This window comes from Harpia harpyja, chromosome 3 (genome assembly GCF_026419915.1).
Source record: "Harpia harpyja isolate bHarHar1 chromosome 3, bHarHar1 primary haplotype, whole genome shotgun sequence".
Lineage (NCBI taxonomy): Eukaryota > Metazoa > Chordata > Aves > Accipitriformes > Accipitridae > Harpia > Harpia harpyja.
The window spans coordinates 69,740,020-69,755,659 of NC_068942.1; the positions used below are offsets into that span (position 1 = coordinate 69,740,020).

At 39.7% G+C, this 15,640-nt stretch overlaps 1 protein-coding gene across 2 annotated transcripts in view; it reads left to right on the top strand.

Annotated features, from left to right (window-relative positions):
• WDR25 (WD repeat domain 25) overlaps window positions 1–15,640 on the top strand; it is a 72,664-nt gene that overhangs the window by 52,230 nt on the left and 4,794 nt on the right. The gene's annotated exons all lie outside the window — the stretch shown is intronic.

The following is a 15,640-nucleotide window of genomic DNA, read 5'->3' on the forward strand; positions in this document are numbered from 1 at the left end:
GACTTGGTGCAATAAGCTTTCCTGTAAATGGTATTGTAGTTATACACAAAGTCAAATGATAGTCTAGCTGTGTACAAAGCCAGAGACATTCTTTCACCCCCTGTAGTTTCTTTATGATGGATTTTACACCTGTGTATATCTTTGAGTGACTATCTCCGAGAATCCTGTAAAGATGACTTTTCTCTAGAGTTGAAATCAACTGTGATTAATGAGCATGTTCATGCCAAAAATGGCAATACCTCCAGCTTGCATGCGTCTAAGGTGCCTGGTGTCTACAGATGGAAGATGATAACTGATTCTGTTCTATAGTAACAAATGACCAAAATGGCATGTTGCAAAAATGTGCCTGTCTGGATGGTAGCTCATGTTGAATATGGTTATGGAAGAATATGGTTAGAAATCTTTCACACATAGTAGGAGACAATCTCAAATATTGATAATGGAGAAGGCACTTCAGTTTCAAGGAAGTAGAAGATTAATTTACAATGGATATTTGCGGTTCAAGGGTTATGCTTGAGTAAGATTCCTTTTTCAGCCATTCTGATACCAGAGAATGTGATGACAAGACCTGAGGACGATGCAAAATTGGCATTGACTCAGGTAGAGTTAAGGGGCTAAATAACAGATGTTAATGCTTGTGCTAGATAAGTTAGTTCTGAGTCATCTCCTGAGTCTGATGCTTTCCTATTGTCAGTATCTCTGCCACATTTTGAGATGATGTTCTGATATAGTAACTTTTGTGTAAACTATGTCAGGCAAAATTGCAGAGGAAAACTGCAGTTTTCAGTACTTTACCACTGCATGGTTATAAGAAACAATAGTTGTGCTTGGGATCACCTTTATGTAGGTTTCAGGGGATGACATACAAGCTGCGTGTGTTTGGATGCAGAGCCAGTGGTGAATGCTTTAGGTGACAACATCTGTGATTCATTTCCAGAGGACAAATAGACACTGTAAAAACCATTTATATCTATGTAGAAGAGGAACATGAATACTTAACATTTTATTAATTTGACTATACATTCAGTCTAAACCAGCACTTGTGTTTTCTACTAATTAGGGAGTATATTATCTTTATGAGACTCAAACAGTATTTTATTGTATCTTTATGCTTTACTGCCCAACTGTGGTTTTTTGCCTCCTTGCTTACTGATCTGGGTATGGTGCCTTTTTCAAATGGGTACAATGGGGTATTTGTCTTTCCATGGGCCATCCCCTGTCTACTTTCAATACTGTTGCCGAAGCAGACGGTAGTCATGATTATTACGTTTTGAATTTTTTCTTTTTGATTGAGAGTATTGCTGTTGTGTGCCATATGTCACAACATTGCATGCTGTGACATCCTTTCACCCCATCTTATGACATGATTTCTCAAAAGGCAGTGCATTCTGTGGCCAGGATGCTATATACAGCAAAAATGAGACTAGCAGAAAAATGCATTTTTATCTCAATGACTAACCATACGCTCATTTTTGCAGTGCTGAAGCTCCAGCCTCAGAACATGCCTTAAAGAGCTGTTGATCACCGAGTAATGCACACAGTAGCTGTCTCTGTACATGCAAGACACTCCAATGCTTAGAAAGATTTTGTGTAACTCTATTTCTGTAATCTGATGCTAATGAAGAGTTAAGGGAAACATCCCACTGTATTACAAGGAAATAATTTACTTTCCAAGAAAATAAATAAGTGAATGAATATGTATTCTGACAGGTAAAATAGGAAAGGTTTTAGGCTTTGTAAAATAAAAAACCCAGCCTGTTTCTTTTGTACAGATCCTGTACTGGGTTCTCTCTGAAAGCTGTTACCTGCTTTGTTCATTAGGAAACAATTATATTCATGTAGAACTTCACTAGCTGGAAAAGTAGCCAATTAAGTAGTGCATGAGGAATATTAATTTTAATAACGAGCAGTGTTGGAAAGTGAAAGGCTTGCGTTTACCCTGGTAACAAATATTGATCCTTTTCATTGTTTGTTTGTTTGTTTCATATATTTGCTCATTTGAAAACCATAATTTTGTATGTACTGTGATTGTCTAAAGCAGCAGTGTGGTTTACTCTTTTACTCTGAAACGTTTCTAAAAGGGGGAGAGCGCTTCTATTATCCTTTGATTCCCCCCCCCCCCCCCCCCCCCGAGGTAGCTGTAGACACCTACATTTGTATTCGTTTTAAAGTTTGAAGAACTATGTGTGTGTACTGAGCGAATGTGGAAGGCGATAGCTGAGTGGAGAAAAGGGGAAAAATATCAAACTCTGATTTGATTGCTTATGGCTTCTTGCAGAATGTTGAGTGTCACCTATGCATCGTTACTGCAAAATAATGTACTTACATTTCAAACTCTCAGCCATAGAACAACATACTGTTGGTTAGGCATGAATCATCAATATCATCAGTATCTCATGTCTGCTTCTTCCTAGTTTGGGGGATTTCAATGGATTCTTCAGGTATTCCTGCTTTCAGCTTATATTGTTATCTTTATTCACAAGATAAAACCAGCATGCTTTCTACCTTTTCTATCTTACACATTTTTGGCCACATTCAAGATTGGATAAAGTATCCTGGCCAATATTTTGAAATTTATCCTGTTCTAACAAGTGCCATTTGCTCTTAACTGAAATAGATGTCTGAGGCCTCTCGCTACTTCGTTTCAGTTTTGACGCAAACAACCTTAATATCTTTCAAGTGCTTTCATCCTAATTCATTACAAGATTTTCCTGTTTTGCCTGTTCAAGTGTGTTAACCTGTCATTCAGCTTGGAACGATGTGTGGGTGAACTAATGATTCTTTTTGTTCCCATCATCATACTCCTGATAGCCTTTTCAGGCTTTGCAGCATATTTTGTCAATAGAATGAGCACCCTAAATCAAGAGCTTGAATCTTGTTACTTACTGCACATTGAAAACTCAATTTCAACATTTGCTGGTAATTCAGTTTCAGAGGTCATTCTTTAGGAGGTACTCCTGTGTTTTACAGGCTATTCACTTGCACATCTTGAATTTAACCATGCGAGGCAAAATGATAATTGTATATCAGGAAATGAGGGAATTTTTGGTGGAAATTCAGAGCAAAGTATTAAGCATCACAGAGAGAGAATGACTAATAACAAAAATATTGTCCAATTACGCATATATGCCGTGGTTGAAATGGGCTGCTTTATGCCAGTGTGCCACATTGGTGCTTTCTGCTGATGGAAAATTACATAGAATAGCTAATAGTGGTATTTTTCCAAATTAGTATTTCTGAAATCTCACTTTGATTTTGATGGGCAACTAATTTTTAACAGGAGTGTAAATTTATGAGCATAAATTACTAATATTTATTCATGTATTGAATGTGGTATAAAAATTGGATTTCTAAGTTCCAGAGAAAATGTATGAAGATAGGTTTGAGGCAGCCTTTCAGCTACTAAAACATTGAGAAATGTACAGTAGGCTATTAATCAGAAAGGCAGATACTAAAAAAAAAAAAAAAGAGGAATATTGAAAGACATTTATTGCTATCCCTGTTCTATTGAGCAAATAGGCAAAATGATTTCAAATGTAGCATTGGGTATTGAGTGAGATAAAGAATGAAAGAACAATAAGGAAGTTAAAATCTTCAAGATAAAGCTAGGCAATATACTTCAGAGAAATGAATGGATGGAACAGCTTGTTAACTGCTCAGTGAAATGTAAAGTATAGGGGCATCTCAAAATCACAGAGACAAGTAATCAAAGCCTGAAAAAAAAAAAAAAAAAGAATAAAAGAGGCAGTTGAATAGCATGGAGAGATTTATTATAGTGGTATTTCTTTGTGTTTGTGTTAAACCAGTTTTGTCTCTCTGGTGAAGATATTATTCTGGAGATCTTATATTGCTGCATAACAGATTGATTAAATTTATTAAACATTTGGAGAATGTTTATAGACACTTTATGAAAAGACCAGAAAACTTGGAAGTGAGCTGCTATGTTTAAAAAAAAAAAAAATTAAAAAAAATCTGCAGCGTTGATCAAAGAGGAAAGCATCATATTAAACAGCCCCCATGGGATCTTTGGACCTTCGTGCTGAACCTAGAAAAACTGTAAAGTGCCCTGTAAAAAGAATTGTGCAATAACATGGAGACTTTAAAGTAGTTATGTATTTTAGAAGTATTTCCTTTCTCTGAGCTGTGGAAGAATTTCTTAAGATGTTCAGCACAAGCCAGCTGAATTACACAGTCACTCTCTGTCTTGGCTGTTCTACATTAGCTTTTCAGACAGAAGACAATATATATTCCAACCACTTATTCTACCTGAAATTTTAATATTCCTTGAAATACCAAAGAGAACAAAGGGTTGACACTTGTATCCTTTAGCTCAACCATAAGGATTTTATTGTGTTCACAAAAGAAAATATAACTACAGATAATTTTTTGTCTTTTTAATTTGGGTTTGTAAGCTTACACAGATGTAATATCAGAACAAAACTACAAGTGTAACTGCCTTGTGCTGATAATACTTTCAAAGGAGCTAAAGTTCTTTGTATCTATCGTGAATGAATCATCAAAATGAATTGAAAAGATATATTTACACGTGTCAGCAAGGTTTGCATAGTGTAAAGTAGGGATGCTAGTAGCTCTGCTGAAAGGACATACAGCACTCAAGAACTTGCATCTGAATGTCTTAATTTAGATTTTCTAAATGTATCCATGTAATTATTTTTTAGTTTTGCATATTTTACCTTTTATTTACATTCTGCTTTGACTGATGAAACTCTTAACGTTTTGTAAGCATTCAGGAACTCATTCTTTATCATGTGCATACAGAAATGCAAAGAGCTCTAAAGGTAGGGAGATCACTAACATTTTTTTTTGACTCTGTTAAAAATAGAGGAATAATTTATTCAGCCGTTGGATGTACTCTGTTTTTGATCTTGTCCGTTGATGTTCATGTGTTCCGTCTCATAAATCACTGAGGCCTGTTGGAGCTTTGGCAAGAGCTATCTGCTATAGCTGTCAGAACAGCAAGTCCTGATGAAGCACCATGCAGTAATCTGGAGAGAGAATAAGTGGAAGGCAACAGGGCTGTGGCTCTCATCTTTAAGCAATATTTGAAGCTCTTAGACCTCCAAAAATGCAAATCCACTGCTTATGTTAAACAAGGAGGGAAAGAGAGGAAGGGCATCAGGCAGTATAGATACAGTAGTATGACCTGACACAGCCGCAGAACAGACTTTGAAGGAAAGATTAGTTACAGATATAGGAATAAATGAAATTATAAAAAAGTAAATTATAGGAGTTAAGCAAAGGTTGATTTTGTGAGGCTTACTTGATGTCATTCTACAATTTTGGACTTTGATAGAGCAATTAGAGAAGCTGGAGAAGGCAGGAAACCTAACTACTGTAAAATGAGAAAACTAGCTAAAGGGGAGATCTCAAGAAAGGAAACTGACTGGGAGGAATTTAGTGAAGTGCTTCAGGCAGGGCTCCAAATGGAGACGACATTTATTATTTTATTTTTGAAAAATATTTGTTACAGAAAGCATCATGCTAGCACAATCAGTAAAAAAAAAGGAATAAAATATCATGCAGGAAAAATAGCAATGACTTATTAGAAATGGGAAGAGTACAAATGAATACAAATGTCCAGCCTTTTGGGATTAATAACAAAATTTTGTCAGGACATAAGGAAGGTTTCAAAAAAAGATGAATACAAAGTCAATCTGTTGGAGTGATAGGCAAATTTAAGGAAAACTTAGATTTGAAGATTTACACAAAATTTCCATTTTTGAAATTGAGGTCTTATAAGCTATAGAAAAAATAAACTAGAAAAATGGTGGAAGCAGTTATTTTGAGGTTTTAAAATTAGTCTAGAAATGCACTGCAGAATTGTTATTATTAACAGAGGCCAAGGCAGAATAACAACAGGGTTTTTGTTCCCCATATTGGTTTATTACTCTGGATTGAACATTGTTTAGCTACAAAATTGCAACTATCTTCTACAGCTTTATGCTTAAAAAGAAAAAATGAAAGGGATGTGCTTTATGTTGTTAAGCTATTTTTCCATACTTGAGTTTATAAAGAAATAAGCCTAAGTCATTAAAGCACAGTTTAAAAAATTAATAAATTTAGAGTGCAAGTGCAGTGCATTTGTTTCCTTGGAAACATTCTATTGCAATTTCTTTTGGATGAGATGCAGTCATTTTAAGTAGCATGTATTTAGGAGACCTAATGAATTTGTCTCTGGATAGCATATAAATATGAAAAAAGGCTGTAGAAATTGGTGGAGCTACTTGCACTTCTGGTTTCTATGGAAACAGCCAACACATTGTCATGTGCTGGTAGTGTTAGGAAGAACAATGTAATTAAAATAAGATAATTTATTCTGCGCTTTAGAAAACTAAAGTTATTCTTCTCACAGTCAGAGAAATCTTTACTGAATCTATGGACAAAAAGTTCAAAGAATATGGTGGGGGTACATTTGTACTTGTGTAGTGGCATTTGTTTTTAAATGTTAACATTCAGGGGTCCTTTCTGAGTATGAAGGCACATTTTACATGGCTGTATCACATACATGAGAAGTCCTGCTATGTTTATTTGGAAACCTCATACGACGGTATCGCAGATGAGAATCGTAGACCTGTCTGTGCATACAATCTCTCCTGGAGCAACTGCTCCTGGAGGGACTGAAATGGGCCAGGAACAAAACATGCCTTCCTCTGGAGCATGGGTATTTGAGTGAGAAGCTGTTGGGGGATAGCCGTTACGGTTTCAGCCCATTTCTAGACAAATTTTACACCCCAGCAGTGACCAGTATGCTTTTAAAAACAAGAATATGAAAGCACAGCAAACTTCTTTATCACAGTTCTCAGCAATGGTTACCCAGGCCTTCCTAACTTACAGTTTGGGGACTTCCAGCACCACAGATAGCATCTTTGTCTTTCATGGCTCTCTTTGAGTTTTCACACTGTGGAATTGGTTGTTCTTGATTTTTTTTTAACGTCTGCAACATCCTGTAGCAAGGAATTAAACTTAAACATGTATTGTGTGAAGAAGCATCTCGTTCTGTGTGTTTTGAAGCTGCCTTCTGCTAGTTTGGAGTCTAAATTCTTATAATGGAAGTAACCATTCACCTTCTCCACGCCACTCAGACTTTATTTCTGATTCTTTCAAATTCCTCTCAATCATCTCATTTCTGTACTGAAAAGTCCTTGATTATTGCTCCTCATAGAAAAGCCATTCTATATCTCACTTGTTCCTTGTCTGTTTCCTATATACAGATTTCACTTCTTATCCTATTTGAGATGGGGAGATAATTTAAAAAAAAAATCTGATGGGAAAATATGGGGGTTTTTCTAATAAATGGTTGACACTTTGCATCACAAGATTTTTGTGCCTTCTGAAGCAATCCGAAAGTGACTTCAAAAAAACCAGTGTACATTGTTCATACCTAAAGTCTTATAGATCAATACAAGATTAAGCTCAACCACTTCTTCATTTTAATCAATCTCCCTTTCCTTTTAATTATTCTCAAGACCCCTTGATAATCTTGAGCTGAAAACAGAGCAGTTACAAACAGGAAAAACTTAAATAGAAAAGCAAAATAATTTTTTTTCAATTACATAAAGAGAAATACAGCGGTCGTATGTTAAAAGACTTTAAAAGAACATAAGACCGTAGCATGCTTTGTTGTCTTGTCTATGATATTGTCATGTGTTTTGATTAAAATTGCCATTATAGTTTTCACATGGAGATCAGAGACATAAATTGGATTTGTCTTGTGGTTGTGGTTTTGTTGTGAACATGTAGCTAAAAAGAAAATAGTAGTCATCTGCCTCAACATCTTACTCTCTAGAATAGATCAACACAAATCACTTGCACTGCAGTAGATAAAAAAGCTTCTATTTTGTGGAAAATAAGCTTTCTTTTAAGTTAAAATGCACTTTTTATTACTAGTAATGGTGTAGTACTGTTTCACAGAGGAAACTTGAATCAGTCACCCATTGCATTAATTACCCAACATGCCTGTAGGAAGAGGCAGTTTCATGCCAAAGCACTCAATCTAAAAAAGGTAGAACAAGAAGTGGAAGAAAAAGTATGGCCACTTTTACAGGTTGGCAGCCATGGCTGTGACTAATTAAGGGTTTTTTCCATGACTATCCAGATTGCCTGTAGTCCTATTAGATTTGTTTTGAGACCTTGTCTCCTGATGCTCAGGGCAATGAATATAAAAGCACATTTCTTTCTCATCACTTGCATAAAGCTTGAGGGGATTTTAGGAAAGTGCAGTGCACATAGGTTACAGGTGACCAACACAGCGCTGGGGCAAGCAGCAGCTTCTGAATCGCTTGTGTGGAGACTTTGAGCTTTCTTGACAAACAAAATACCAGGCATTGCATGTGCTTTATGCAGAGAAGTATTATAGAACACCCACCTGAATTACATACCTTGAATTCAGCATCATGGCATGCTTTTCAAATCATCAGAACCATAAGAATCTGTTTGATTTAATTTGTTTAAATTACCTTTCTTGTCAAATGCCTGCAGCCATGAACTCTTGCTGTAGTGAAGAAGCTTTATTATTATGTTGGATTGTGTCGACACCAGAAACTATTAGGCCTTCCTTTGAAATTATTTCTTTTATGTCCAGAAAATGCAGATTGAAGAAGTTGACTGTGGTTTTCCAGTGCTTATGGCTGATAAATCTGCAAATAGAAAAAGAGCAAAAGCTGTTATTAACAAACTAAAGCCAGCAGGATAGGGAAACTGGTGCTTTCCCCAGGCAAGTTCCTCAGGCATGTCATGAATTAATTGTCTAAGGTAGAACAAAGCAGGTTTAATTATGAGTACTTTTCTGAGCAGTGGTGTTGCAATTAGTTATTTTTTGAAGCTATCTTTATGGGGGAATTTAAATACTAGGTATATCAAGTTTCCAGCTGCTATTCAAAGTGTTAATTTATTCTTCTCTGAGTCAGTTCTTACTATGTGGTTTGAAGATTAAAGAGCATAGTTTTTCTGAGGTATGTATCAAACATATAGAAAAAGATGGTCTTTTGTACTAATTTCTATAAAGACAGTTTCCTGTTGCAGAGCTAAGATACACAGGTAGTTTGGTTAGATATCCTATCAAATAACAGACAAGCAAATATATTTAATGATTAGCAGTGAAAATGCTTAAATTGATAGTGGCAGTTTATGTAAGAGCCCAGCAGGATTTCAGCCAAAATTAAAAGTATGTACACATTACCAACTCCACAATCCTCTACTTTTTCCTTACTGAGAGATGTCTGTTGCTCCAAAAACTGTTAAAAACAAGTTCCAAACCTAAACCTTATCCTCTTAACAGTGCTGGACACAATGTAGGTATGAATACGTACCTACATATATTTCACAACGTATTTTTTTAGAAGATGAAAACCCAGACAGTATGTTTGAGTTCTTCATCTTTAAAATAAGAAAATATTGAAGAATCACTATTGTGAATCACCGTTTGGGACTTTATTTATTGCTCTATATTGTTCTTCTCCATTTCCCAGCACCATTTGGCCTTTGTTTCTGCCTCTCTGTCCCTGTTTCTACACATTTGTGCTGCTCCATCCTCTGATCTTGCTGCACTCTGGCACTTTTCTCTCTTGTCACTTCTGTGAAGGTGCCTGCTGCTAAGTAGCTGCCTCCTTCAGTCTGTCAGGGTGGTACAGCCTTTTGTGTCCCCTCCTCTCAGTTTAACTTTATTTCAGTTCTCCTGCAGTTCCTACAGCTGTCAGGTTTCTGTATGGTTTTCCATTTCTCATTCCAGGCAGCAATTATATTTTGTGGTGGTTTTTTTAGTTTTTTTTTTATTATTATTATTTTTGCTCCTACAAAATAGCTTAATTTTCTACTTTACTAATGAACTATGGACTTCCTTTTATAAGTCTGAAGAAATAGCTATGCATGGTGATTTCTCCATACAGAAAGTGGAGGTTATAAATATGTAAATATCACTTTTGGCTTTACAAAGTTTAATTGCTTTGTATATTATGCAGATTCCTAGGCTGAAAAATCTGACAAGAGCAAGTAACACATTTGTATATTCACTATCTTAAAAATGCAGGCAGATTATTGAAAAGCGTGCCGTTTTTTTGACGCTGCAGATTTACATCTTGTTGATGTTATTACAGGGTGTGTAGGGTGCTTGCATGACTGAGGTTCTTCACTGAATGCAAACATTGCGTTTCTAAACTGTACATTTTGCAGAGCCTGTGAAAAGCAATTGGAGCAGCTGCTGCTGCCATCCTTCTACATGCCAAGATCACAGGAAGCAGAGCTGGAAGGGACCTCTGGAGATCATCTAGTATGTTGCTACCCTAAAGCAGGATCAGCTAGTTCTGAACATTTCCAAACAGTCATAGATTTTTGAGCTTGAGGCAAGAAATCAGGAAGTTCTCATGTTGTGTTTGATATTTGAAATGTTTTTTCTTTTATTGGCTAAAGTATAAAACAGAGGTATAATCCAGGATATTTCACTGTGACACCTGAAAATTATTTTTTTAAAAAAATGTATGTGCTTAAAGTATCTGCAAAAGGTCCGGGCCTTGAAGTCAGTAGTCACATATTATGTTAGGGATATAAGGTAGGCACTGAAATGCCTCACAAAGTTGGGAACCGTTTCAGTATAATACTTCAAGCACTCTCTCTGCTCTGTTGTTTTTTTCTAGTGATGTTAGAAGGACTAACCTCTGAACACCCTGTTGGAAGTGCAGGCTGCTATGTTTTAGCTATCTTGGAGAGAGAGAGAGAGAGAGAGAGATTTAGATATTAATAACTAGGAGTCTTCCAGTGTCCTAGTTTTATCCCCATATTCAGAGAGATGGATTGCTTTGATCTGGCCACTTGCCTTGAAGTTTCTCTTCACTGGAGGCAAATCAGAGAAAAAGAAAGCAAAAGTATTGATTTGCAAAATTCAAAGTAGACAACACAGATGCAGAAGAAAGGTGGAAAGAGAGGAAATTAAATTTGTTCATATATTCCTTAGAATAGTTCAAAATCTCTCTTACTTTTTAAGATCCAACTCACAGGCTGTTAAAATATTCAGAATCCTGCGGCTGAGGACCCATTTCTGCATGGATCCAAGACACTTTGGTGTAAGCCCTGAAAGAAGATCTAGATTTGGGAGGTCTGTTTTTTTTTATTTGGGAAGAAGTTTTGGTAACTTCGGTATTTTCTTTTACATCACAAACTTCTTTACAGATTGTTCATATGCATTAATTACGTGATGGGAACTAGTGGACGAGCCACATTATTTGCTCTCGAGCCAAGACATGGTTTGAAGTATTGATGACTCCCTGCTGCCCTGCATTTTCAGCAAAGTGACAGAAAAAGCCTTTGCTTCAGCAGAAGCATCAGAGACTGCCTCTTGCCAGGACAGTTGGTAGGCAGATGAGGTGGGAGGTGTGGGATTGAATCCCTGTAGACCAAGGCAGGATCCCGGCTGAGTCCGTAAAGCACAGAACTGTTTGACAGCAGTGCTCCTGTCACCTCCATCCCTCCCTCTCTGGCAGCACTTTAAAAGAGCAAACTCTGCTTGGGTTTCTTTTTTCAGGAGAGGGTGTCAGACCGAGTCCTTAATGGGATTGATGTATCTTCTGCAGGATGAATGGTGTACCCTTCTGCTAAGCATGTCCACATTGGCCTCATAGGCAGTTTCTGACTGAACATGCAAGCTTTGCTCCCTTGCCATATGGTCCTGACACCAGGGTCTCACCACTTGAAAGTTAAGCAATGACACACAGCAGTATGGGACTGGGAGAACCTTGAATCATCAAGTTTACTCATCCCCAGTCATAAACAGTGATTTATAATTAAGTCTGGAATGATCAACAAGAATATTCACTTCCTGCCGTGTTCTTTTGTATTGAGTTTGTGTGGCGCATTTTAGTAATGGGGGAGGGGGCTACAGGGATGGCTCCTGTGAGAAGCTGCTAGAAGCTTCCCCAGCTCCAAGTCGGACCCGCCTCTGGCCAAGGCCGAGCCCATCAGTGACGGTGGTAGCACCTCTGGGAGAACATAGTTAAGAAGGGAAACCTGCAGCGGAGAGTGGAATGTGAGAGAAACAGCTATGCAGACACCAAGGTCAGTAGAGAAGGAGGGGGGGAGGTGCTCCGGAGGAGGTGATTCCCCTGCAGCCCGTGGTGAGACAGCAAGCTGTCCCCCTGCAGCCCATGGAGGACCCCACGCTGGAGCAGGTGGGTGCCCCAGAAAATGGCCGTGACTCTGTGGGAAAGCCCGTGTTGGAGTAGTCTGTGCCTGAAGGACTGCACCCCGTGGAAGGGACCCACGCTGGAGCAGTTCGTGAAGAACTGCAGCCTGTGGGAAAGACTTGCATTGGAGAAGTTTGTGGAGGACTGTCTCCCATGGGAGGGACCCCACTCTGGAGCAGGGGGAGAGTGTGAGGAGTCCTGCCCCTGAGGAGGAAGGAGCAGCAGAGACAACGTGTGACGAACTGACCCCAACCCCCATTCCCTGTCCCCCTGCGCTGCTGGAGGGGAGAAGGTAGAGTAAACCGGGAGTGGAGTTGAGCCCGGGAAGGAGGGAGGGGTGGGGGGAAGGTGTTTTAAGATTTGGTTTTACTTCTCATTATCCTGTTTTGATTTCATTGGTAACAAATTAAATTGATTTTGTGTTTTTTCCCAAGTTGAGTCTGTTTTTTTCCCGTGACTATAATTGGTGAGTGATCCTTCCCTGTCCTTGTGTTGACCCATGAGTTTTTTGTTGTATTTTCTCCTCCCCATCCCGCTGCGGGGGAGGAGTCAGTGAGCGGCCTCGTGGTGCTTTGTTGCTGGCTGGGCTTAAACCACAACACCTCTTCATACCTATAAATCCCAAATCCCTGCCAACCTAATTACTTTATTTTCCCTGGCTCTATAACTAGCTGAAGATTTTGAGAACAAAAGGACCAAAAACTTACACTTCTGAAGTTTCCTGGAAGGAGGAAGGAGAGATCCTCAGACTGATTCTCAGAGTGCTGAGTTCAGTCATAGAATCATAGAATCCCAGGTTGGAAGGGACCTCAAGGATCATCTGGTCCAACCTTTCCTGGCAAAAGCATGGTCCAGACAAGATGTCCCAGCACCCTGCCCAGACGAATCTTAAGTGTCCTACGTTGGGGAATCCACCACTTCCCTGGGGAGATTATTCCAATGGCTGATTATTCTCATTGTGAAAAATTTTCCTCTCGTGTGCAGTGGAATCTCCCCAGGAGTAACTTGGACTCATTACCCCTCATCTTTCCATGTGACTCCTTGTAAAAAGGGAGTCTCCATCTTCTTTGTAGCTACTCTTTAAATATTGGAACATGGTGATAAGTTCTCCCCTAGGCCTTCTTTTCTCGCGGCTGAACAAACCCAGTTCTCCCAGCCTTTCCTTATATGGCAGGCTTCTCAGTCCTTTGATCATCTTTGTGGCCCTTCTCTGGACACTCTCCAGCCTGTCCACATCTTTTTTGTATAGCGGGGACCAAAACTGAACACAGTATTCCACGTGTGGCCTGTCAAGTGCTGAGTAGAGTGGGATAATGACTTCATCTCTGCTGGTGATGCCCTCGTTGATGCAACCCAGCATCCTGTTGGCTTTCTTTGCCACAGCACCACACTATTCACTCAGATTGAGCTTCTTGGCCACCAAGACCCCCAGGTCCCTTTCCACAGAGCTGGTCCCCAGCCGGGTAGATCCCAGACTCTGCTAACTCCTGGATTATGTTTTCCCAGGTGCAAGACCTTACATCTGTCCTTGTTGAACTTCATTAGGTTCTTGTTAGCCCACTCTTCCAGCCTATCCAGGTCTTTCTGCAGGGTGTCTCTTCCTTCCAAAGTGTCCACTTCCCCACTCAGTTTGGCATCATCAGCAGACTTCATCAGGGTACACTTGATCCCACCATCCAGATTGTTTATGAAGATACTAAATGGTGTTGGGCCCAATATCGATCCCTGGGGGACCCCAGTTGTGACAGGTTGCCAGTTTGAAAAGCAGCTACTTACCACTACCCTCTGGGTGCAGCCTGTCAGCCAGTTCCCCACCCACGGCACAGACCACTTGTCTAGACTGTAACACATTGGTTTCTCTAGGAGGAGGCTGTGGGAAACTGTAGATGGGGGTGACATTAGCCTTCTTCCAGTCTTCTGGGATGTCCCCATGTCTCCACGACTGCTCAAAGATTATGGAGAGCGGCCTCACAACGTCAGCCAGCTCTCTTAAGACCCTTGGGTAGATATTGTCAGGGCCTATCGATTTGTAGGGTTCAAGCTCCTGTAATATTTCACACACCAACTCTTTCTTCACTGATGGTGGGTCTGTGTTTGCATCAACCTGGATTTTTGTTCCCAAGGCCTGGGGCCCAACAGTGCTGGCAAAGACAGAGGTGAAGAAAGTGTTGAGAACCTCTGCCTTTTCAGCGTTGTTGGTGACTAATTCACCTCTCCTGTTTAATAGTGGGCCAGTATTTTCCTTCTGTTTCTGCTTATTGTTTATGTACCTGAAGAACCCTTTCTTGTAGTTTTTGACATCTGTGGCCAGTATCAATTCAAGCTGAGCTTTTGCTTTTCTAACTGCACTTGTGCACGTTCTGGCAATGCCCTTGTATTTCTCAACAGGTATTCGTCTGCTTTTCCATCTCTGTTATGCTTCTCTTGATTTTGAGCAGTCTCAGAAGCTTGCAGTCAAGCCAAGGAGGTCTCTTGCTCTGTCTACTTCCCTTACCTTTAAAGGGCATGAACTGGTTTTGTGCTTCCAGGAGAGCATTCTTGAAAAACTCCCAGCACTCACTAGCTCCTTTATCCTCCATGGGAGCTTCCCACAGAATCCCTCCCAGGTGATCTCTGAGTGAGCTGAAGTTTGCTCTTCTAAAATCTAAAATGTTTGGCTTAGTACTAACCTTCAGTGTGCTCAGCAGGTTCCCAAACTCCACAATATTGTGATCACTGCAGCCAAGGCTATCGCTAACTGAGATATTACAAAGCAGGTTTTCTTGGTTTGTGAGTAGCAAGTCCAGCAATGCCTCAGTCCTAGTTGGCACGTCTAACATTTGTATGAGGAAGCAGTTCTCTATGCATTCCAGGAACTTGAGGGATGACATGTGAGCTGCTGTATTGTTCTTCCAACAGATGCGTGGGTAGTTGAAGTCACCCGTAAGAACCAAGTTCTGTTGACCCGAAGCTTATTTAAGTGACCCAAATATTGCTTTGTTTGCCTTATCGTCTTGGTTTGGAGGTCGGTAGCAGATGCCTACTGTAAGATCCCCCTGGGAGATGACCGCTCTGATGTTGACCCAGAGGCATTCAATAGGGCTTCCGTAATCGCTGTAGTTGACTTCTATACGTTCAAGGTTCTCCTTAACATAGAGCGTGACTCCTCCTCCTCTTCTTCCCTGCCTGTCGCTATGAAAGAGCCTGTAGCCATCCATTGTGATCCTCCAGATATGTGAGTTGTCCCACCATGTTTCAGTTATTCCTATGATATCATAACTTTCTGACTGGGCGCAGAGCTCCAGTTCCTCCTGTTTGTTCCCCAGGCTGTGTGCGTTGGTATACATATGCTTGAGGTGGTTGGTCTTCTGGTTCTCATCTTGGGAAGCAGCTAATGCGTTTGTCACTGCTTTGGTCGGCCTGGCTTATTCCCCAGTTGGTTGCAATGGCGTAGTGTTGCCACCTTGGGC